We start from the raw sequence: 24,586 nt of genomic DNA, 5'->3' as shown, positions 1-24,586 counted from the left end.
AAAACTTTCAACAGTAAGAAACTGCTTGAGGATAAATAAGGACACGGGTTTTCAAGCAGCTTATTCCGCTGTGGCCAGCTCTTCCCATAGAGAGGAAAGATGGCTGCAGCGGAAACGGTGATAAAATTGACATGCTGCAGCTTTGAATTCCACGTGGCATGTCAATTTCAGCGCGTCTTGGTTGCAGCCAGTGGACGAGATTTTTGCAAATCCCTTCCACTTTGCTACTTTATCCCGCGATAAAAATTGCAGGAAACTAGCACGGAAATTCTGCAGCAATTTCGCCCCGTGTGAACCCAGCCTAAAACGTAGGGATGAGCAAACTTTTAAAAAGTTTGATTCGGCTGGTTCACCGAACTTGTGCAAAAAGTTCTGTTTGGTCTGAACTTGTGCGAACTAAACAGGAAGTTGACTGAAACCTCTATAATTAGTGTATAACACTGTCCCAGAACCATAAAAGCCCTGTATTAGGCTACCTTCACACGGGTTAGCGCGATATTGGACAAAGAAACCTGGGCCAATGTTGTACTTCTCAATGTCTGTTTTACCTGTGAATGTGAGGCTTTTTCATGCAAAAACGCCTCGGATCACTTCTCTGAGACTCTGATCCTCCAACGCTTGTTTCATGCATGTCGAAGGACTTGCAAGTGTTTCCCATTAAAAACTACCGTATATACTCAAGTATTAGCCGACCCGAGTATAAGCCAAGACAATAAGTTTCACCACAAAAAACTGGGAAAACCTATTGACTCAAGTATAAGCCGAGCTATACTCGAGTATATACTAGGTAAAAAAAAACCTCCATACTCACCTCCCAGCCGGCGTCTGTGCGACAAGCTGCTTGGCTCTGTCAGTGTTGTGTAAGTAAGCGCTGTGATTGGATTGAGCGCCAGCCAATCACAGCTGGCGCTCGACCCAATCACAGTGCTTACTTACACAGCACTGATGACGGGATTTGAAAGCCGAGCAGGGAGATGACAGCGGGGAGAATTCTAAAGCAGCTTAATTGGCTGTGAATGATCGAGCACTGGCTGTGATTGGCTGACCCTCGATCCAATCACTGCTCTTACTTACACAGCGCTGGTGGCAGGCGGTGGATGACAGAGCCAAGCAAAGAGGACGGCAGGCGATGACAGCAGAGAGAATTCAAGCAGCCTGTCGCACTACCGCTGGAGACACAGACGCCGGCTGGGAGGTGAGTATGAAGGGTTTTTTTTAAGCCTTTCCTGACTCGAGTATAAGCCGAGGGGGGCTTTTTCAGCACAAAAAAATGTGCTGAAAAACTAGGCTTATACTCAAGTATATACAGTACTTTCCAAAAGAAAAGTGTTTTTATTGTGCAAAAGTGGAATACCTAAAAAAATTTTCATGTTTTTGGTATCGTTGTAATTGTACCAATCCGCAGAAAAAATGCATTGTGTCATTTATGCTCAAAATACAAATAAGAAAAGTTTTACAACACATTATATGCACCCAAGAATGGGACCAATAAAAAATATAGTTCGGCACGCAAAAAAACAAGTTCTTATACGGTCACGTCGACGGAAAAATAAAAGTTATGGCTCTTGAAAAGTGTGAATGAAAATCCCCAAAAAATTGCTGTGTCCTTAATTCCAAAATAGGCCATGTACGTAAGGGGTTAACCCCTTCCCGCTCCAGGACGTACCGGTACGTCCTGGGAGCCTGGTACTTCCCGCAACAGGACGTACCGGTACGTCCTGGGGATAGCGCGAGATCACATAAGATCCCACGCTATCTCGCAGCGGGAGCCGGCTGTCAGTCACAGTCACACAGTCTCCGATGCCCCCCCCCCCCCGCGCTGTTAACCCCTTCCCTGCCGTGATCTAAGTAGATCGCAGCAGGGACAGAGTTCACAAAGGGAGCGGACTCCCTCTGTGTCTCCGGCCGGCACTCACGATGTCATCGCGAGAACCCGGCCTGTCACCATGGCAACAGGATGCCAGACACTGGCGTCCTGTATTGCCTGTGCCTATAATCGCTGTACAAGCGATAAGGCATGGCAGAGCAGTAGCTCTTCCATGCCTTATAACAGCAATCATAGGTACAGTGCTGCAAGTCCATCAGAGGGACTCAAATTGTGTTAAAAAAAGAAAAGAAAAGTGTAAAAAAAAGAAAAATGCTTTTTTATGCTTTTTCTAATATTAGCATAAAAAAAGGGGAAAAAAATTAAAACCCCACATATTGGGTATTGACACGTCCGTAACGACGTGTACAAAAAGTTGAACATGCTTTTTGTTTTGTACGACAAAAAGCGTTAAAAACGCTAAAAAACAGTGGCAAAATGCTAATTTTTAGCATTTTGCCTCTCAAAAAATACAATAAAAGTGATCAAAAAAGCCGTACATTCCCCAAAATGGTACCAGTAAAAACTAAAGCTCGTCTCGGAAAAAATAAGCCCTCATAGAGCTCCGTACATAGAAAAATAAAAACGTTACAGGACTTTGAACGCAGCTATAGAGGAAAAAAAAAGATTTCCAAAAAAAAGGGGGTTTTATTGCAAAAAAGTGTAAAAACTTAAAAAAATATATAAGAATTTTGGTATTGTTGTAACCGTACCGACCCACAGAAAAAATTTAGGGTGTCATTTATGCTGCATGATTAACGCTGTAAAAAAAAAATCTATGGCAGAATTGATGCGTTTTCTCTCCCTGTTATCATAAAAAAAAATAATAAAAAATTTTACCATATAGTCTATGTACCCAAAAGTGGCAAACTATAGCTCGCCACGCAAAAAACAAGCTCTTATGCCGCCGCGTCCACGGAAAAATAAAAAAGTTATGGCTTTTGAAAAATGGAGAGGGAAAAATACCAAAAAAGCGCTTGGTCCTCAACACCAAAATAGGCCATGTCATTAAGGGGTTAAAGGACTCCCTCTTGCTAAACACGGGCTGGGTAAATATTTGTTCCTCCTACCATATCAAAAAAGAAATCTTTAAAACTTAGCATGAGACATGGCACTGTTATACCTGGCATCCCTCTTTACCTCCACCTGAGATATGACATTATCTTCTTGACATCTTAGTATCATTATTTATGACTTGTGACGTTGTACATTTGTGTTTGGCATAAGACAGGATGCTTCTGCATTATTATAGTTGGCATTTGCAATTATAGGTTAGCATGTTTTTCTTGGCACAAAATAAGAGGTTTTTATTCTATAGCTAGCATAATATATAGTTCTGTATGTTATTTTTGGCATCGTATGAGACTTACACTGGCACTAAAGAGAGCTCAGTTTTTCCATGTTACCAAATATCCCTTCAGCTAACATCTTGCATTAATGAGGCATCCACCACTGGGCTAGTTTTTCAGAAGTTCTTGATTTAATTAATGCATTGGGTTTCTTATACTTTCTATATCGCCTGAATACTTTTGACTATAACACTAAAATATGTCACAACCATAAAATGTCCCTGTTATGTGGACCTCACAGAGGTCTGACAGAATTGTCACATTTTGTTTTTAAAGGAACCACCAAGTGGACCATCATGAGAACATGAGGATGTAGTGGCCCAGAACACCATGCTGGTCCCCTCCATAAATGTCATACTTGTCTGTCCTATGTAGATGCACTGTGCAAAACTTGTCTTGTCATACCCAGTGTGTGTGTTGCACAGCTGCGGGACTTGAGAGGTTAACGCTAATAAAATCATTGCCTGCGTGTAGATGCGTCAGTTTGTCACGTCATGTGGTGTGAGTGAAGGTATAAATAGGAGTGATTGAGGGCGGGAAGAGAGTCCATCTTCAGGAGTTCGGAGAGAGTGCTAACACAGAGCCACATGGAGGCACCTTCAGCTTCCACGTAGGTGAACATGGAGGAAGAGGAGAGATATCCCATACGGAGTGAAGTCCCAAGATTCTAGTGAGAGAGAGAGCCATTCCAAATAATTCTGTATAGAGGAACTCACCGTACAGGTACCAATTCACACTACAGGCTTTTCCTGTGCGTCCGTCCAAAGTCAGCATCACTGCACAGAGGTACGCTACTGAGATACACCCACGCGCCTGCTGTGCAGGGTGCTATTGTTAAGTCTTTTGCTTTAAATAATTGTCTGCCAGAGAGTCTGCGGAGTGACCCTTACCTCCTTCCTCCTCCGGAGTGCTCCCAGTCCAGGAGCGGTGCCGTACAGATAACGTGGACTGTACGACCGGTTTTCATCCTGTGTATCCTCCCTGAACTCTGAGCTCTAGCCTGCTGGCACTTAAAGAGAATTGTACCTGCATTGCCTTGAATATCTGAGTGGAAAAGTTTATTCATTAAGTAAAGTTATACCAGGCCCTAACCATTCCTGGGGACCTGAGGTAATATGCACAAGACTCTGTATTATTTTCACTGCCGCTTAGCATACCGATGTGTGGGAATGGGGGCATCATGAGTGATAACTACTACTACCCCCATCAACCCGTTTATTGGCATTTCCTATCCTAGGGGTGTCAAAGCTGGCCTGCGATCCTACTCTGGCTTTGGCTACATGTCATCCGTCTGGGACCAGAGCCTGGTAAGTGCCGCCGTGACAAGCCAACACTTAACCCTCCCAGCTCTTCACGTTAGTAAAGTATCCGGGGGCATCCCTCTGGGGTGTTGCAAGGGTATTCTATATTTTCTCTCCTACAGTTTCTTCTGAGTCTTGTTTTCGACTACAATGACAATGAGCCAAGGTGGTTCTGAAGGTACTCTGTCCCTAAGAGAGACGAATGCAAATGGGAAGATGTAACAATACCTCTGCAGCACCACCTACTTCAAGGCAGCATTCCTGCAAGTCAATGTTAGACTTTTTAGACAAAGTCTTGTAATAATGACTTGGAATTGTAAGCCAAAGCCAAAAACCTTATACAGACACCTGTTTCGGGGTGATTGTCCCTCATGAGTATGCACTAGGTTTCTGGCTTGGCTAGTGAGAGGCCTATAGACATGAGTCAGGAAGGTTATCGTTTCTCCATTCTAAGTGCTCTCCTTAAGGAGAAACGATACCCTTTCTGACCTAAGAGAGAAGAAGAGTGGTCAAGTTGCCAAGTGAAGAAAAAAAAATGCTAAATATTTTGGAAGTATTACACTATCCTACCAAAAGTAATTGGACTCCTGAGCAAGAATCAAAAGTAGTATTTATTTCCATATGTTAATACTTAAAGGGGCCTCCTTTGTCCCTAATGACGTTGGATACTCTACGTGGCATAATTTCTACTAACGTCTGATACATTTCAGCTGATATTTCCTTTTATTCACCCTGCAAATGTCTGGCAAGTTCTCTAAAAAGAAAATGCAGTGGCCTGATCTGCAGTGGTACAAGGATCATCATCAATGTACAGTTAAGCAATAGAAGTACGTTCTATGGAGTGACATAACACACAACTCCATCTTCGAATCAGATGGACATACCTGAGTGCCATGAACACGGGGGTGTACCTTGACAATAACGTGCTGACAACAATATGACAATACTCTGGTCAGATGGTCAACAATACTTCCAACAAGACAACGTGCCTCGTCACTAAGTTCCAATCTGAACTCTACTGAAGTATGAACGACGTCCATCTTCTTTTAGAGAACTCTCCAGATGTTTGCAGGATGATTGGAGGGAAATACCAGCTGAGATGTAAAGACGATAGTAGAAAGTATGTATGTATTTATATTCATATGCTCCTGGTTGTCCAAAATGCCAACATTCAACATCGGGAAAAGCCTCTATCAAACCGTATTCTGTCATATTGTAATGAATGGTAAAAAGTTCATTCAACTGAGTTCAACTTTTAAAAACTATTTTTTTTTATTGAATCTTTGTCTTGGCAATTTAAGCGAAATAAAAAAACAGCACATATTGCCTTAACATTTGTTTACCAATGAAAAAAAAAAACCGAGTGAGATATTTCTATCTTGCTTTGCGAGTCCTCGAGGGCCACAGGCTGTTCTGTTTCAACAGATGTTCTATTACAAGTAATAATGGAAAACACACATATTTAAATCATTCTTAGAGGTATGCACCGCTTCCTACATTTTATGCCAGATCCGATAGTTTGGTTAAATCATGAAGCAACAGAAGAAGATTTAAAACGAGGCAAAGAATATCTTTATGACTATGTCGTAACAAAAAGCCTCTGCTACTTACAAAATGTTCACCATAATGTATAAAACAGTATTTCATTTTCCCTGATTCTCTCATTTGACAAAATATGAATCCAGCAGCTGCTAGACAAAAAAAAAAAAAAGAAAAAAAAAAATAATTAAAAAAAACGCCGTAGACAATGTCAGACAAAAGTTTGCAGCAAGCAGAGCTGGTGTTGGCTTCGGATATCACTTGATAGCCTAGTGTACTGCATTAAGATTGAAATAATGAACCATCAAGATGCACGGAGAAGCAATTTATCAAGCAGACGTCATAAACCGGGAACCAACTGTGGCGCAGTTTTTAATTGCATAGCAGGGATACTCGGAGAAAAACAAGTACACAATGTCTGAAGCCAAAATACACATATTTTAAGCGTAGGTTTACACACATTTGACATCACCGCGGTGCTGCCAGATTAAGTGAATATGTTTCATCTGTTTGATCATCTGTGATGGTAACCTGCTCCGAGTCCTCCTCTGCAGATTTAACACATTTGGTGACCGCTACATGTGACACAGTCACTGAAAAGATTATTAATATAAGAAGGGGGGGAAAAATAAGCTGTCACTTTGTGATATTTATTACAGTAATTATTTTCTTTCCGCCTGTTTTTCTGCAGTCTTGTATTGTAATACTTGTTAACTGGTGAGGAGGCTGAGGGAAGGCAGAATCTTTCCCTATAGCAAAGTGATATCTGTTGTGATGGTTGGCTCAGGAGTCTATATATATATATAGTCTTAAATTCCACTTATCATGTAGGTCACACTTTTATACTCTTTCTTTTAATTAATGTGTTTTTGGAAATGAAGACTTTTTGTAATTGGTTTTCAGTTAAAAATTCTGATTGTTTGATTTATAGGCTTGTATTGTCTTCCAAGGTACTGCAGGCTGGAGGACTGATATGTAACAGATGCTGTCAGTCAGAGTAAACTGGCAGCTTCTCCATTAGCCTGCTCACCTGTGATGAATGTGCATTGACTGGCTTTTCACTGGGTGCTATATGACAGTGCTGGAGAATGGTAGAGCAGATCAGACAGAGAGAAGAGAAAGCTGCTATTACAGAGGGCTGTAATTTACTCTGGGTGAATACTCTGCTTTTACCAGCAGTTAGGGTGAACGAGACCAGCAGCTACTCAGAAAGAGGATGAGATAGCTGTGTAGTATTGAGTGGGCGTGGTTATGCTACAGAGCCCTTAAAAGAGAAAGAGGGAGAGGTAGCTGAATATGTGCAAATACATAAGAGAGACCAGCTGATCAGTCCTAAGAATGCCTCCAATCAAAAAAAATTGAATGTAGAAGAGCCTGCAACCAAGTATTAGGCTTTCTAAATGCATGAGAATGAAAACTCAATGAAAACACAAATAAGTGCATTATTTTTTTTTCTGCAGTCAGATGTGTGTGTATTGATTTTTCATGCACAAATGTTTCCATAGCCTTTAAGTGATATATGGCTTTAAAATATTTGTTTACTGTTACAAAAGTAAAGTCCAACAACGATCTGCAGCAAAACGCGGGCATTGAAAACCATGTTGAATTGCTTTTTCACTCACACTCGTGGATACGAATTATGTATTCTGCGAGTGGAGAAAAAAACGCAACGTGTTCTATTTTGCCAAGGATTCCACACGAACGGCCTCCATTGAGGTCAATGGAGGCCGTCCAACCTGCAGCCCGTACCAAATTAACATTGAGTATGGCCCGTGGTTACCAACATCATCGCTAAGCGACAGCCTGGAAAATATGAACAGTGAAGAAAACTGTACTGCGCATGACTGACGGCGAGCCGCCGCGGTCATCTGCAATGCAGATAATTCAGGTACCAAGGGGTTGCCAGACGGTCTCACAGCCGGAATCCGGCCTGGCCATGTGAATCCAGATTGGTCATGCGAAGCTGGCCTAAGAATGGTAAGCATCACATTTTTTAGGTATCCAACGCTTGTCTTTGACATCAGTTCTTAAATTCTAAAAATGTTTCATTTTGAAAGTCACCAGTAACTCCTTCTTAAATATACTGTAGATATGTGTATTTTCCCCCTAAAAGTAGGAATTATTTTGGACTGTTTCTACACAATGGTTTTGCTCTATTTCGTTCGCATTTTCTCCTCTCATTAGTTACACATCTTCTGAAAGTTTGAATTTCTACAAGCACAAGCGAGGATATGTTAGTAAACATATCCAGACAGCTATGTAACTTAATGAAAAAGACACAGTAAGATTCTCCAGGTACCTAATTTATCACAGCTCGTGTCTGGAATTTACCAGACAACTTATAATCAAAGCTTCACATTCTTAATTCCTAACAGAGTGAAAGGTTAGATTTTTCCTGTCCTAATATAAATTAAAACTGTGGGACGCCAGTGTTTGCATAAAAAATTATACCTGTTACCTAAAAGGGAAGGGATACATCTTTCCAGTCTTTTTTTTCCAACATATTTGAAGCTCACACTTTATTAAACAGTCAACCAAGCAAATTCCACTTGAAGACTATGAAGGGGTGGCCTACTACAGACCATCTTTTTGTGTAAGAGGGGTCCCCTTGGTCCTAAGCTGTTCAGAGGGTTTCCAGCTGCTAGCAATTAGCTGGAGAATCTGGCAGCAACTCAGGATCCTCTGCAGCACCTCCATAGGGAAAATGGAGAATTACACAACTCCCACTGAATGCATAAATATGTCAAGTTCTGTGGCAAGCCTTTAATAGGCAAACCGTTAAAATACGGTATAATGTAACACCATAGTATTGCATTATACTATATAAGGCATCAAATGATCACAGATTCAAATCCCCTATGGGAACTAGTGAAAAAAGTAAACTAATGATAAAACATTCTTTGCAACTACTGTATGCTTTTGGTAATAGCTACAGAGTAGAGATGAGCGAGTATACTCGCTAAAGGCAATTGCTCGAGCGAGCATTGCCTTTACCGAGTACCTGCCCGCTCGAGACCAAAGGTTCGGGTGCCAGCGGCGGGAAGGGAGCTGCGGGGGAGAGCTGTGAGGAACGGAGGGGAGTTCTCTCTCTCCCTCTCTCCCCCTGCTCCCCCCTGCTGACTGCCGCTACTCACCGCTCCCCCGCGCCAGCCCCCGAACCTTTGGTCTCAAGCGGGCAGGTACTCGCTAAGGGCAATGCTCGCTCGAGCAATTGCCTTTAGCGAGTATACTTGCTCATCTCTACTACAGAGTTAAATGAGTTACCCCTTCTTCTATTAATGCAGAATACTCTACTAAAGTATTTGATTTTTTTTTCTTTTAAAACCACACAAATCCCTTTAAATATTTAGTACCTTTGCATTAACATAATATCCATGATCTTCTCCAAACCCATGAAGATGAGTTCTAGAACAGTAATTACTGAAACTGCTATAGGTCCTTAGTGAGGGAGATCAAGCTCAGTTTAATCCTTAAGCATGGGTGGTCTAAAATGCATAGCCCCTCCTCTCCATTGCAATGCTAAAGGATCATATGACACATAAAGCGTTGTGCTCTCCTTTCCTATCATGAAAATGAAAAACAAGGTCAAAAGGCAGCGCTCCAGGGAACGGGAGGGGAGATTTCCAGATAATGTAATTAGATATGAAAAATAATTTCAACTCACCCTGATGTACCCGGATTTTCCCTAGGGAATACCAGTATGCCAAAATCCAAGTAAGCAATGAATGATTCTGATGAATTATCCAGGATCACTGGTCTTTATGACATCCACATCATGGAGAGTGTCATATGGGGACTCCAGGTATACAGATCTATCAGAAGAAAGATATAGACATAAACAGAAATAAGCCCATCGCTCCAGTGAACAGGATGATTGCTGTTAGTGAGGCAGTATAGAACTTACTTTACAGGGATGACTCTGATGAGTGCACCCCTAATCCAATTCAGCGTGGTATATAGGTTATGGAAGAACGGGAGTCCCGATAGTTTCGGACGAAACGCGTTGCATGATTGAATACATTTTATCTGAAGACGCCCACGTTCTTCCATAACCTATATAACACCCTGACTTGGATTATGGCTGCACTCATCAGAGCACCCCTGTAAAGTAAGTTCTATTCTGCCTCACTAACAGTAATCATGTCTCTATCATGAAAATGGGTTAACCAGATCCATTTTTAATGATGAAATATGGCACCTCCCTTGAGTTTCCTCTGTATAAACTATATTTCCAAACGAGTAGATAACTAGCTAAGTAACCAACCATGGGTTAGGCTTGAGTAGTTAAGAAGAGAGTAATGTAGCATATGGAGGTTTCGATTATGAAGGTTTTCATGATCAGTTAGTGATGTTTCTAAGCTTGTCGGGCATAAAACAAGCAACCAAAAGTTCCCTATAAATAAAGACTACAGCATATTTAAGAACATTTATGATAGCTCCAGTTCTAGTTTGTTCATTTCAATGATAAACAGTCGCCAGCTGGATACATAAGAAGACTAAGGAAGTTACAGGGGATTATATTACTCAATAATTGTCCATATGGAAACAAGAAGAAAAGGTAAAGATAATTGTACTTTCAAAATTGTCACTTGAAGATCTATTATGGTTCAAAAATATTTTATTGCTGCTGTTATTATTATTATAACAAACGCCAAAAATGACTGCTTCAATCATACGCTGCTGCAAACATGTTGTGCAAACATAATGCAATACAAATCCTCATACAATTAAGTGAGATAGAACAACTAAGAAATCCCGTTTTTATCTAGTCAATAGCGTGTACACAAGATGGTGTAAGGCTGCTTGTCCATAGGCATATTTTCATTGCATCCCCCGCAGCTATAATCCGGACGCGTTGGAAAGCGCAGCCCCCCTGTCCACGAGCGGAGAATCATAGCGATTCTCCACTCGCAGGCGGCAAATCGTGGCATGCTGCGATACTCCGCGGTGAGCCTGTCAGATAGGCTCAGTGCGGAGAACCGTCAGCTGGCTCCTGCTCCCCAGCAACGGCTCCTGCTGAGGAGATCCGCCGCGGGATATCGCTACACCCGTGGACAGGCAGCCTAATGGTTTTAAGGCCTACCTCTCCGCGTGAGAAACAAGGACCAAATAAAGCAAGCCCCTACCTAAAAGTGAGGGAGTGCCGTATATACTCAAGTATAAGCCGACTTTTTCCGCACCTTTTTTATGCTGAAAAAGCCAAGGGGGTCTTTTTCAGCATAAAAAAATGTGCTGAAAAAGTTGGCTTATACTTGAGTGAGCGAGATAAAAAAACAAAAAAACGCAATACTCACCTCACAGCCGGGAAGCCACGATGGTCTTCCCGGCAGTGCAGCAAGCTACTCTGTAATCCTTCCCACTGTCAGCTCTCTCTGCTAAACGGGGCTTTGAATTCTCCTGCCGTCAGCAAGAAAGCACTGTTTTTGGATCGAGCGCCAGCCAATCACAGCCAACGCTCGATGAACCAATCACAGCCATTCAGTGATGTCATTCATCGCGGCTGCCGGCTGCGAGGTGAGTATTGCATTTTCCTTTTTTTTACCTAGCCTAGCTAGACGTATACTCGAGGCACCTAATTTTCCCAATTTTTTGCGGTAAAATTAGGTGCCTCGGCTTATACTCGGTTCGGCTAATACTTAAACATATACCCGTGAAAAGGGAACACCTTGGAAAACTAACCTAAAAGTATGTGAGAAGGGAATGCTGGGAACAATTTCTGATACGGATTTTATAAAAGCTGGAAGTACCAGCTCCGATAGAAGCATACAAAGGCACTGGTGGGAATTTAGATATGTATAAATGTCGGTGAACTGAAGTGTGGACTGAAGAGGGCAATGGCCCAAAAGGGAACCAATCCTAATGCTTTCTTAGATTTATCTTTGAACTGACTTCATCATCACTTTTCAAGATACAATCTCATCAGGTGAGAAGAGGGGAATTTCAAAAGATATGTATTGTTTTAGTTAAAGATAGGAGGCCATAAATTGGTTTTCTTCAATCCCATCTAGAATGTGGAATTATTACTTTTATAAGTTTGATTTTTTTTTTTTTGCAGAAGACTCGTCAAAGAAAGCAACTGTTCAGCAGGTGAACACCTACAGATCTTAAATACTAAAAAGTCTGGTTCACAAAGACAAGATCTGTGGCCAGCACTCTTCACATGATATCATTCAGAATAAATTAAAACTGTCCAAGCTTTAAAAAGGAGGGTAGATGAGAAACCAAAAAGGTCAGGGGATGGGCACTGCTTACAAAGGACCATAAGACCTTAAAGGCGAGCCTCAAGAAATAAGTGTAGAAGAAGACCACTGCTGTTCAATGAGTGGATCAAGTTGCCACGAGAGGTGGTGAGTTCTCCTTCAGTGGAAGTCTTCAAACAGATACTGGACAGACATCTGTCTGGGATGATTTAGTGATCCTGCACTGAGCAGGGGGTTGGACCAGATGACCCTGGAGGTCCCATCCAACTCTACCATTCTATGATATTGGTGCATGCCGGATGAAAGGCTCAAGATACGGTGGTTACAACTAAATATTTTTTCCTTATTTTTATATACACAAACAACTACAACTTTCAGACCCAGACAGGATTCTTCATCAGAAATATATGTATTAAAACAAATTGTTGTCAAGCCCTTCACTATATAATCCCCATTTGCATTTCCGCTTCATTAATGGATAAAAGGAATCTGTTACCTTGAACATCGTGTCTGACCTGCAGATAGTATATTATAGAGTAAGAACAGCCGAGCAGATTGATATACACGTGTATAGAAAACAATTCTATTATATTCCTTCATATCCTCACTCATTCTGGATTTAGGAGTCCAGTAGGTTTTCTCATCAGTGATTGACAGCTATCTATATATGTTCAGTCATACAGGGAAGGCTGCCAATCACTGATTCGGACCACCCACTGAACCTTGAAAAATCAATAAAATACAAGTTATACTGAAACTTTTCCCATAAAACTATATATCAATCTGCTCAGCCTCTTCTGTTCTATACCATACTGTGTGCAGATCAGGCCCCATCTTTGATTTGACAGGTTCCCTTTAAACCATTGAATAGTCTTTATCTAACTCTTTTGGAACATATATTACCGTTCTGCACAAAAACTCCATAGAAATCCCATGTTTTTTTTCACACATAGTAATCCTAATCCCACATTGCTGTGGGTAATAAAAAAAACTGTAGCCATATGGTCCATCATAATGATATGTGTTAATTAATCCCTGTATACAACTTTTACATCACTCCAATATAATATAAATCAAGTCATCCTATTCTATCATCCTATTTTATTTCTTATTATACAAAAATTCTAAAAAATTTTCTATACCTTTTGAAATGACCATAAATCGCCGAAACACTAAGTCAAGAAATCTTCTTATCACCCGAGACTTATTAACAGCTGACCATCATCTTAAGGTTAGAAGAAGTCCCTGAGGGATCATAAGCCGAGCTGACCACTTCATCTCATGTGACACCGTGGTCTAGCGCTTTCACTAGAAAAGGCCAAGAGTTAATTGACTAAAAGGTCATTTTCTCTGTGATCCTGGAAGAAAACTAATCAGGTTGCAAAGCTGTAAATGAGAATTTCACTCTTACATGGAGCGCAGGTGCAGCTAATCATACAAGGTGACTTGGGGGTGCAGAAGGATATTGCCTAGATGAGATGCAAGTAATCGCCCTAATTCCACACCTACATCAGCTGAATGTACATCTTATAATTGAAACTGAAAATTTCATTTTCCCCAGTATGTCTTATGAACATTTTTAACTTACTCTATTATAATCTGACACATCCTGAAAATTGTAACTTGATAAGAAAAAAACCTGCCGATTTTCAGTGTAGGCTTTCTGACTGTTAATTAGACTGATCTGAAAAGGCATGATGCACATAACCGAACAGTAACATAGCGTGCAAGGCTGAAAAAAGACATATGTCAGTCTAGTTCAGACTATTAACCCCCACCTCCTAATGTTGATCCAGAGGAAGACAAAGAACCCCATGAGGTAGAAGACAATTTTTCTCATTTAGGGGGGCAAAAATTAATCCCCGACTCCTATCTGGCAATCACAATAATCCCTGGATCACCGACCCTTTTGAAGTAATCAGTGACGGTAACATGTACTACTGTTGTACTCAAGAAAGGCATCCAGTCCCCTCTTGAACTTTTAGTGAGTTCACCATGACCACATCCTCAGGCAAAGAGTTCCATAGTCTCACTGCTCTTACAGTAAAGAACCCTCTTCTATGTTGGTGTAGAAACCTGCTTTCTAGATGTAGAGGATGCCCCCTTGTTACAGTCACAGTCCTGGGTATAAATACATGATGGGAGAGATCTCTGTATTGTCCGCTGATATATTTATACATAGTTATTAGGCTGCCCCTCAGCTGTCTTCTATAAAATCCTAATTTTGATAACCTCGCTGGGCATTGTAGTGCAAGCCTATCATTACATTTGATGTATCTTGGGCTCGCCATGCACCAATAGCTGAAATGGCAGGTAAAACCTGCTATAGATTTGCACTATTACTTAATGGAGTTTCTGGTATACATTATTATGAATTTGATGGGCCACAGCCAACCTCTGACCCTTCCAGTCAAGCCCCGCCCACTATTTTTCAAAAGTGGAGGGAACTTGAGTAAAATGCAAAGAAGTCAAAACATTTTAGTGCAAATGGGACAAAAATGTGTACCTTTTTAATGCCAGATTTCTGGCATAAAGCCTTTTATGAATTCTCCCCCTTCCCAGACTCCTTGAAACTTGTACAGATTTGGAATAGATATATTTGGATATTTTGAAATTCTAAGTGCTTTTTTTTTCAGTATAGTGCCACTATATGGTACCATATTCTCCTCTAGAAGTATTAGACTACCCCCTAATACAGCAGCTGATTGAATGTAGCCCTCTCATTCATCTCTATGAGAGTGCACTTGCGCAGACTTCTGAAAAGAGTCAAGCTTGCTCTCTGTACATTGGCTTTGCTGGGAGTATTGAGGGAATGGGTGAGTATGAAAACAGGCTCCTCGGACCCCACGTCACCTAAACTATAAGCACTATAACTTCATTTATGGTGCTTAAATGGTAGTTGATGAAAGGTTCCCTTTAAGAAAAAGGTATTGCTCTATAGATTAAGTTTAAGTGTGTGGGTTACCTCCAGGTTCTCTGTTTCCTCCCACTAAAACATGCTGATAGAACGAAATTGGGTCTAGTGTTGTCATAGATAGAGAAATTAGATTGTGAGTAGAGATGAGCGAGTATACTCGCTAAGGCTAACTACTCGAGCGAGTAGTGCCTTAGCCGAGTATCTCCCCGCTCATCTGTAAAGATTTGGGGGCCGGCACCGGTGACAGGTGAGTTGCGGCGGTGAGCAGGGGGGGAGAGAAGGAGAGAGAGAGATCTCCCCTCCGTTCCTCCCCGCTCTCCCTGCCCCCCGCCGGCCCCCGAATCTTTAGAGACGAGCGGGGAGATACTCGGCTAAGGCACTACTCGCTCGAGTAGTTAGCCTTAGCGAGTATACTCGCTCATCTCTAATTGTGAGCCCTATATGTGGTTTCATTCACATGAATGGAGATGACAGAAGTCCATATTCTTCCCACCAAATCAACCTCATTGTGATGTATAGAAGTGATTTTCAGTCTCAGAAACTTTTAGAGCAGATCTGCTGTGTGTGAATATAGTCTAATATTCCATTCATTAACATTATTGAATTCTGTAATACAGCAGTTATGTTTTTCATCTCTTTTATTTGAAAAAATTGCAGTAATTACTTGGCTCCCGTGAGAAATGTAATGATTGCAATAAGTATTAAAGTGATGGTACCATGCTTTATAGGGAAGTTATTATTATATTCTGGCCTGCAGACTAATCTTTAATTTGCAATTGTTCCTGAATGTACTTTCATTTTAATGTTTTTTTTTTTGTTACTCTTTAACAGTCTTTCAGCATTTACGATGCATATGTGCAGGTTTTTATAATGACTTTTTCCCACAATTATCACAAAAATGATGCATCATTTTTCTTGCAGTTTGGATCAATTTTTGTGTAAATCCCAGTGCGGTAAAATACAGCAAACCTTGAACTTATGAATATATATGACTCATGATCATAGTTTTACTGTGATGTCATCCTACTATTGGTACTTAGGGGCGTAACTATACTAAAGCAAAGGTTCCAATCAAATGTACAGCAGTACCGCATGCACAATAATGCATAAAGAAATATATACAGGGGCTTAAGTATAGGGGGTACAGAGGGTGTGGTCACACCTGGGCCCAGGAGCCCCAGGGGGCTCATAAAGTCTCTCTTCCCTATATTGCAAACCAATACTATCAATGAAGCTTTATAGTTGGGGGCCCAGTTCCAGATTTTGCACTGGGGCCCCGCAGCTTCAAGTTACGCCTCTGTATATATACACATAATGTGTCTGTGTATGTGTATGTATATATGTACATGTGTACATGTGTATGTATATATATACAGATAGATAGATAGATAGATAGATAGATAGATAGATAGATAGATAGATAGATAGATAGATAGATAGATAGATAGGAGATGAATGGATAGATAGATAGATAGATAGATAGATAGATAGATAGATAGATAGATAGATACACACATGCAGATACATATGTGTATATATATTGCATATAGAATGCACCACAACTTAGGACATTGCAAGTCTCTCGGAAATTCTTGGCTGCATAACAGTAATTTCAGTATCAGTCACTTCTTACACCAGGTGCCTTTGCTTATGCGGTCTTTTATTATTGACAAACCCTCTGATAAAAGGCCAACTTTTTTCTAAGTCTGATGCTTCACTCCATGGCTGTCCCCACCTTAGAACTATGATACCTCTATTGGAATACCGTAGGCAACTGTAGGTGGCTGGATTTTTTCGTCACATACAGTGGGTCTTTCTCTTCCAGCAACTGCAATTCTCACTATTGGACACTTTATTACTGCACTACACTTCCTCTTCCTGTCCAGGCTGACACTCCTACCCTGACTGTCTTTGCCAGGACTGTGGTGCCCTCTGCTATGGGATACAGCTATATATTGCAGCAGCCTCTCTCTACAACATGACAGAAGACTATCAGATAAGGCTTTACCGTGCACTACATGCCATAGCTGACATGAATCACACTTTCACAGAATTCAACAGACGCACGGCCTGCCCATCAATCAACTGAGCTGCAAACAGCAATAAAATCAATGGAAGTCAATATTAAAATAGGAAATAAACAGAAAGCGCATTGCTCACAAACTGGAAATACAAGTCTGGAATTGACTCAGGAGTCAGATGGCCACAACTGTGATGGTAATAGATGAAAGCATACTAGAAGAGTGTAATAGTCATAATAAAACAATCTGAGAGGCTCAGGTGGTTCATTAGTAATGCACAATATAATAAGACTAAGATTAGGTAGAAGCGTCATGGCCATGTGATCAAGGAGTGGTGTCAGTATAATGAGAACACCTGGGCACACAAATGTTGCTGTGCAAGAGTCAGTATCTTATGAGAGTTTATGATGCACATATATCAGAATATCAATCAGTATCTGTAGATAATCATAGATAGCATTAGTTTCTCCATAGGCCAAAGTTTACAATAAGCAAGCAAACATAAATAGGAAGCGTTGGGTCTAAGTAGATAATTTGGCCATAAACAGCAGTGACCTAGCTATAGGGCTATGAAGGTCACTATTGAGCATGGTACCAGAGGCGTAACCTGAAGCTCCTGGGCCCCAGTGCAAAACCTGTAACAGGGCCCCCAACTATAATGCTTTACTCATAGTACTGGGCTCCCTATATAGAGAAGAGATGCCTTATGGGCCCCCTAAGGCTCCTGGGCCCGGGTGCAACCACATCCCCTGCATCCTCTACAGTTACACCCCTGCATGGTTCTAAAGGGAGCCTAAAAGCCCTTTTGCCTCATAAAAGGATATCAGTGATATTAATGCACAATGCAGAATTATACACTCTCCTACCAAAAGTAATTGGACACTTGAGCAAGAATCAAAAGTAGTATTTATTTACATGTGTTAACATTTAGTAGGGTCTCCTCTGGCACTAATACCTGCAGAGACCTAATTATGCAGCAGAAACGGCATGATACATTTTTTTTCTGCAGATCAGTGCAATTACGACGATACTAAAATTATTATTTATTTATGTTTTTCCATTTTTGCGCAATAAAAACACATTTTTGGAAATTATTTTTTGCTACATCGCTGCATTCAAAGTCAATTAACTTTTTTATTTTTATATGGACGGAGCTCTGTGAGGGCTTGTTTTTTGTAATTTATTGTACAGGTGATTACTGATACGATGATACCAAATATGTGGGAGTTTTACATTTTTTTTATTTTTTATACAAATAAAGGATAGTGTGCAAAAATGGGTTTTGGGTAGAGATGAGCGAGCGTACTTGGAAAAGCACTACTCGCTCGAGTAATTTGCTTTATCCGAGTATCGCTGTGCTCGTCCCTGAAGATTCGGGTGCCAGCACGGAGCGGGGAGCTGCAGGGGAGAGCAGGGAGGAACGGAGGTAAGATCTTTCTCTCCCTCTCTCCCGCCCGCTCTCCCCTGCTCCCCGCTGCGACTCACCTGTCAGCCGCAGCGGCACCTGAATCTTCAGGGACGAGCACAGCGATACTCGGATAAAGCACATTACTCGAGCGAGTAGTGCTTTTCCGAGTACGCTCGCTCATCTCTAGTTTTGGGGTGTTTTTTTTTTTTTACATTTTTTACACTAATTTTTTTTTTTTTTTTTTACATTTTTTATGTCCCTGTAGCGGACTTGAACCATAAAAGCTATGATAATGCATTGCAGTACTTCTGTATTGCAATGACCTATTACCAGTGTCTGGCATCTGGTTATCAAAGCAATCCATCGGCCCTCCGCGGTTACATTGCATGATGTCCCAGAGGGAGGGGGCTCCTTCTGTGAACCCTTTAAATGCCACAATCTTCTTAGATTGCAGCATGTATTGGGGTTTTCAGCGAGGATCACTGGTCTTATTGATCCCCGCTGTTGCAGCAGGAGGCCAGCTCCCTCTACAGGATGGTGCAGGCTCAGCTTCTGAGCCCGCGCCATCCATAGGACGTAAATTTACGTCCAGTTGTGTTAAGTACCTCGCAGCCAGGACATAAACTTACATCCTGTGGCGTTAAGGAGTTAACTCTGAAATCACTATACAGGCTGCATTTTCTTCTACTCCGAGCACATAAACCAAACAATGATGTAGCACATAGAAAGAACATATTTACAAATGTTTGCTTCGATTACGTGACTCCTCCTTGATACGGCTAAGCTCCTGTGAACTGCAAAGAATTCCACAATAGGTAAAATCCTTTGTTACACAAAGCGATGACTACCGAGCCTCTGTCTCCCACTGAACATTCCTTGGGTCAGTGTGGTTTGGAAAGGAACCTTTCCACCTACCTTAAACATCTCCAAGTGATGCACCACAGTGCATGTTACAATAGAAGCCTCAGGTAAAGTAAATGGAAATGTTAACCGGCAGCGATGCACCTGGTGTTTTCACATTACCCATAGATACAGTTGAATGTATTATGTTTGGAGTCTTCTATAACACGCCCTACTGACAGTGCCGAGTTCTAGGTGTGGCATAACCCAGATCCGTATCACATGTAACACTGATCCATTTACATTCCTTGCCAGCATGAAATGTAGACACTTGAAGAATCAAAGTAACTGTACAAAGGTTGTCTAGTTATGTGAGATGTTTATGGAAGGTCTTCGGGTCTTTACACTTTTTATTACTTGTCGTACAGAGCTAAGTCCAACTTCAACATCCCCCTTATACACGTCATTGCAGTAAGATCTCAGGTTAGTCGTACAAAAGTTTTCCAGACGTTAAATGGTGGCGGTAATAGAGATCAGATCATCTTTTTTTAGATCACCAACTAAACAATTTTGCAATAGTTGTCTATTTTTGGTTGCAACATAGTAACAGTTTTGCGCTCTTGATACTATAAAGGTGGAAAACCCCTTTGCAAGAGATGAGCGGTGCTGCCACTCCATCACCCTCTGCAGGAAGAGACAAGCAGTGCTGCCTCTCCAACAGACTGGGTGCCAGCCCCTCCCTTAGATGGAGTAAGTGGGGATGCAAGTAGTGCGCTACCCTCCCAAAGAAGTCTTAAGTAGTTGACAGGCCTGCTAACTAATCTACGGACTATGTGGAATACATCATATGATTGGTCGGACATTCGTTATGCGCTCTGCCGCAGTCAGGCTGAGATGTTAAACGGAGGGCAGTGCGCCAGTTATGGATTGGAGAGACATTTGCAATTGGGTTCGGACACTGTGTTTTCTGGAGAGCATGTCCACAATAGTGTTCAATCCTTTAACCCCTTAAGGACCAAGGTGTTTTGGTCTTAAAGGACCAGACACTTTTTATGGATTCTACTCATGTGGTTGATTTACTGCCCTATTTTTTTCTTCAGCTACCGAATTCATTTTTGCTGAGTTCTCCTTTTTTTCCCGTGACATTTATGGCTACTTTTTATCTTTTTTCACTGACTTTTTTTTTCCCATTTTTTATTAGGGGTAAATAGCTAAAAGATTTTTTTTTTTATTTGGAGTTGTTATTTTTATAATTAGTATATTTACGCTAAAATATACTACAAGAATGGGTTCCTCATCCTGTTTTGGATGTTTTGATATATAATTTGTATATATAATTTGTCTCGGATTACAGGGCGCATATGGCAACGGTTTTTATTTTATTCTGTACCTTTTTTTACCTATTTTTGTGACTATTTTATTTTAATATCTATGTTCCCCATGACATCATATAAGAACTCTGAGGGGCATTCACATTGTCTTTTTTTATTTTACACTTTTCCCCTGTAGCTGGGTCATCCATAGGAGCCCCAGTTGAAAGAGAAAACATCCACTTGTACTGACAGTAGTCACTAAAAGCTGTGATCTAGATGGGGGTGGAAACAGGCTGAACTATCGTGTTTCCCCCAGTAGAGGCACTAGGTCTTATTTTCAGGGTATGTCTTATTATACTTACCTAGCAGGCCCGGTCAAGGTCTCTCCCGCTGCTCTCCGCTACTTGCAGTCCTCGCCTGCCTCCAGTTCCCACCTCCAGGAAGTGATGGCTCTGATTGGCTGAGCAGTGTTTGATGAACCAATTAATGCAGCACTCAAAGAACCAATGCGATGGCTGGTTCATCAAGCGCTGCATTGATTGGCGAAGCAGCAGTCGAAGAACCAGTAACACCCATTGCGTTGTTAAGGCGAGATTTATAAATTGGGTGAGCTGCACCATTGTTTGGCCAATTCATAAATCCTGCCTCCACAAAGCTAGGGCTTATTTTCGGGGTAGGGCTTATATTTCAAGCCCCCCCAATCTGGGTAGGGCTTATTTTCAGGGAAACAGGGTAAATAGACATTGTCTCCCTTCAGGCTAACATACTATGTAGATCTGCTAGGACGCTGCAGCTCTGGCTTGGCAGGAGGCACCCAGCGTTCATGTGATCACTGGGTCGAATAGCAGACACATCCACTTTATCTATTCACTACTTAGCTCTCATTGAGAAGGCAGAAGGGATTCAAAAATGCTTCTGCCTTCTCCTCCGGTTTCTCAACTGTGACTAACAACCGAGGACCCGACCTGCTACATTGCAAGAGCATAAGCTTTAATCCCATGCCATATTTTTAATATCAGTTGGGATTAAAGCCCAGAACCAAGTGCCGTAAATTTACTGTGCTTGATCCTTAAGCGGTTAAAGATTAACCATATTTTATTATGTGATTTATATTTCTGTTCAATAAGACTGATCTGTTAACAGCATTATTGATACTGTTTCGTCGGCACTGTTAATATTTCGTATTAAGCTCAAACTAGTATTAATCCTAGGATTTAGCTGGAAATAAACCATTTTAAGGTAGAAGGTAAACTACCTAATTGCCATCATGACTCTGCTCATTTTAATTTCTTCATTCTTAAATAAATATTGTATATTTTGGTTACTCCATCTGCTGCATTGTATTCTGCATCTGCATGCCGCGACACAGGCATACTGCTATTGCTATTAGAACCAGAGAAGAGAGGGGATGCAGTTATAAACTGGAAGGTAAGGAGAGAAAGAACGTCTTAGGGCTCAGTCACACGGGCGCATCGGCATCTGTACAGCGGCGCCGATGCGCCTGTGTGACTGCAGGAAGGAGACGGACGTACCTGCAGACGGCCGTTTCTCTGCAGCACCGGAGGAAAGAACACATGATCGGCAATGAAGCCAGTCACATGCTCTTTCCTCCAGCGCTGCAGAGAGACAGCCGTCTTCAGGTACATCCGTCTCCTTCCTGCAGTCACACAGGCGCATCGGCGCCGGTGTACGGATGCCGATGCGCCCGTGTGACTGAGCCCTTAGGGATACACGCTTCTGATTCAGTCCAAAGACTCAAAACTGATGAAAAGCTACTGAAGAGGAGGGCACGTCCAAGTTTATAAATTGATTACATCAACATGCATTTGTGTATTTTGTGTATCAGGGTCTTCAGTTCTTCCATATATCATATACGATTGCTCCAGGGTCATGGTTGGTGTCCCCTAAGCAGACACACCAATAGCATTTTTGATTGTCAGAAGGTGATGTTGTACTAGTGAATCTTAAAAAGTTGGCCCCCAGATGGGATATTCAGAATAGCAACTGTGGAAACCACAGATATCACCATAAGTATTTTAAACAGAACTGATAAATGAGAGAACACTTCAACCAGATATGAGCCGTGGAGCTTTTGGCTTCACCTCACCTTCAGGAGCTACTGTATATGGGAACAATCAATGTAAGAGACTGGATATTCTGCACATAAGAGGTTATGGATGATGCTTTGGCTGTAAGTTAAAAATATTTGTTTCAGAGTTTAGAAAATTTGATCCCAGGTTCCCTTTTTTCTTCTCTGTGGAAGGGAAGGGGGAGGAGTTTTATGGCAGTTTTAGGGGTATTGATGAAGTTTCAGATCGGTTCAAACTAATTTGGACTAAACCGGACTTTTTGCCAAAATACTGTGAACCGGCAGAATCGAACTTTTCAAAAGTTTGCTCAACGCTAGTGTCAACTGCTAACATCGGCAACATCCAGGCCTATTTAGACAAGTGTCTGCAAGGGTTGTTCATTATTTAATACCCAATTTAATCCTTATTATGGTAGATAGATTTGAGATCATGGATTCTTCCCATCAGACTAGTTTTACGAAGGAGGCGCCACAAAGACAATTTCAACACATTTGAATTTAGGTGAAAATATTCTTGTAATAATAAAGATAAGGATGTCACTCAGTCATAAAAGCGTTTATGATAATTACATCACATTATATCCCATTTGTTATATTGTAATTGTCCAGATATAATGGACTGTAGACATCTGCGGGATTGTGATTATCTTTCAGGATATTACAGAGAACTGCCTAGCGCTTTACTACAGTTTGCCCTCCCTACCCCATGCAGACTGTGCACTGTAGCTAAAATACAATTATATCTGGCAGCTGTGCCACTGACAGTGATATAGTAGTCTGTGTCATGACCAATAAAATATCTTTCTATATAACCTCCAGCAAAGAGGATCAGTGGCGACCATGGTTAAGATTATGGCACCCAGTTGTTTCCCTCAAAATGAAGATTGGAAAAAGTTGCAAATTGAACTTTTGTATTTAACTGCCTTCTGATAGAAAACTAGAATTTTATAGAAGGGTTTCACGACATAGTAAAGTTTACCAACTGCATATATGCTTTGTACACTTGGCACAGACAATGAACTGGACAGGGCTAACTTGCAGTACCTTTATTTCATTGCAAATGTGTACAAATGTGGATAAATCCAAAATAATATATAAGGAAACTTAACAATGGGGAGACTAGGAATCTGACCCTAACCTACTGATATGAAGAGACCCTTCCTAAAAGTAGAGCACTTGCCATGATGAGGGCAACCCCACATCAGGAGCCTGGGAAAACCCTGACTCTCCCTAGATGGTGAGGAGGAATGTGGCAAAGGTGGGATGTTACACAGGAATATGAACCACAAATGTGCAGGACATAAGATGTAACAACCCCGAGATAAAATAACACACCAGACTGACTTATTTGAACTGAGATGCAGGGCCGGACTAAGAGCCACTGACTTGATCAGAAACACCTTTAGACTGAGAGTATAACCAGCAACCTCAGTGAGGAGGAGCCAGAATAAATGCGTACAAATTAAAGCTGATTGGCCAGCTGGGATATACAACTCCCAGCCAACCAATCTATCCACATACCAGCAGAGAAGTGTCCCCATTGGTGTCCAGCTCCAAAATGACAATGAGCAAGCATCAGCATGAGAATCATATGGACCAGGGCTGATACCGTGATGTAACCCCAGTCACGATCTTCCGACACAGGCGGTGTGCCATGAAAAGAAATACAGATGCACATTCAGAACAGGCAATGGTTTGACCATCAAATAGCCAGAGAAATGACCAGGAACACGAATATATATATA

At 41.4% G+C, this 24,586-nt stretch overlaps 1 long non-coding RNA gene across 2 annotated transcripts in view; it reads right to left on the bottom strand.

The window, feature by feature from the left end:
• The window catches only part of LOC136609928 (uncharacterized), a 37,827-nt gene extending 18,217 nt beyond the window's left edge, over positions 1 to 19,610 (bottom strand). For both annotated transcript variants that reach the window (XR_010790062.1, XR_010790061.1), the window contains exons 1-2: positions 19,515 to 19,610; positions 9,718 to 9,865 (exon numbers count right to left, since the gene is read on the bottom strand). This is a non-coding gene — a long non-coding RNA (uncharacterized lncRNA). The remainder of the gene's footprint in view (positions 1 to 9,717; positions 9,866 to 19,514) is intronic.
• Positions 19,611 to 24,586: the final 4,976 nt, after the last annotated feature.

Source organism: Eleutherodactylus coqui, chromosome 1 (assembly GCF_035609145.1).
Source record: "Eleutherodactylus coqui strain aEleCoq1 chromosome 1, aEleCoq1.hap1, whole genome shotgun sequence".
NCBI classification, from domain to species: domain Eukaryota; kingdom Metazoa; phylum Chordata; class Amphibia; order Anura; family Eleutherodactylidae; genus Eleutherodactylus; species Eleutherodactylus coqui.
The sequence above is the reverse complement of the archived record's forward strand: the minus strand, read 5'-3'. Positions and strand labels throughout refer to the sequence as shown.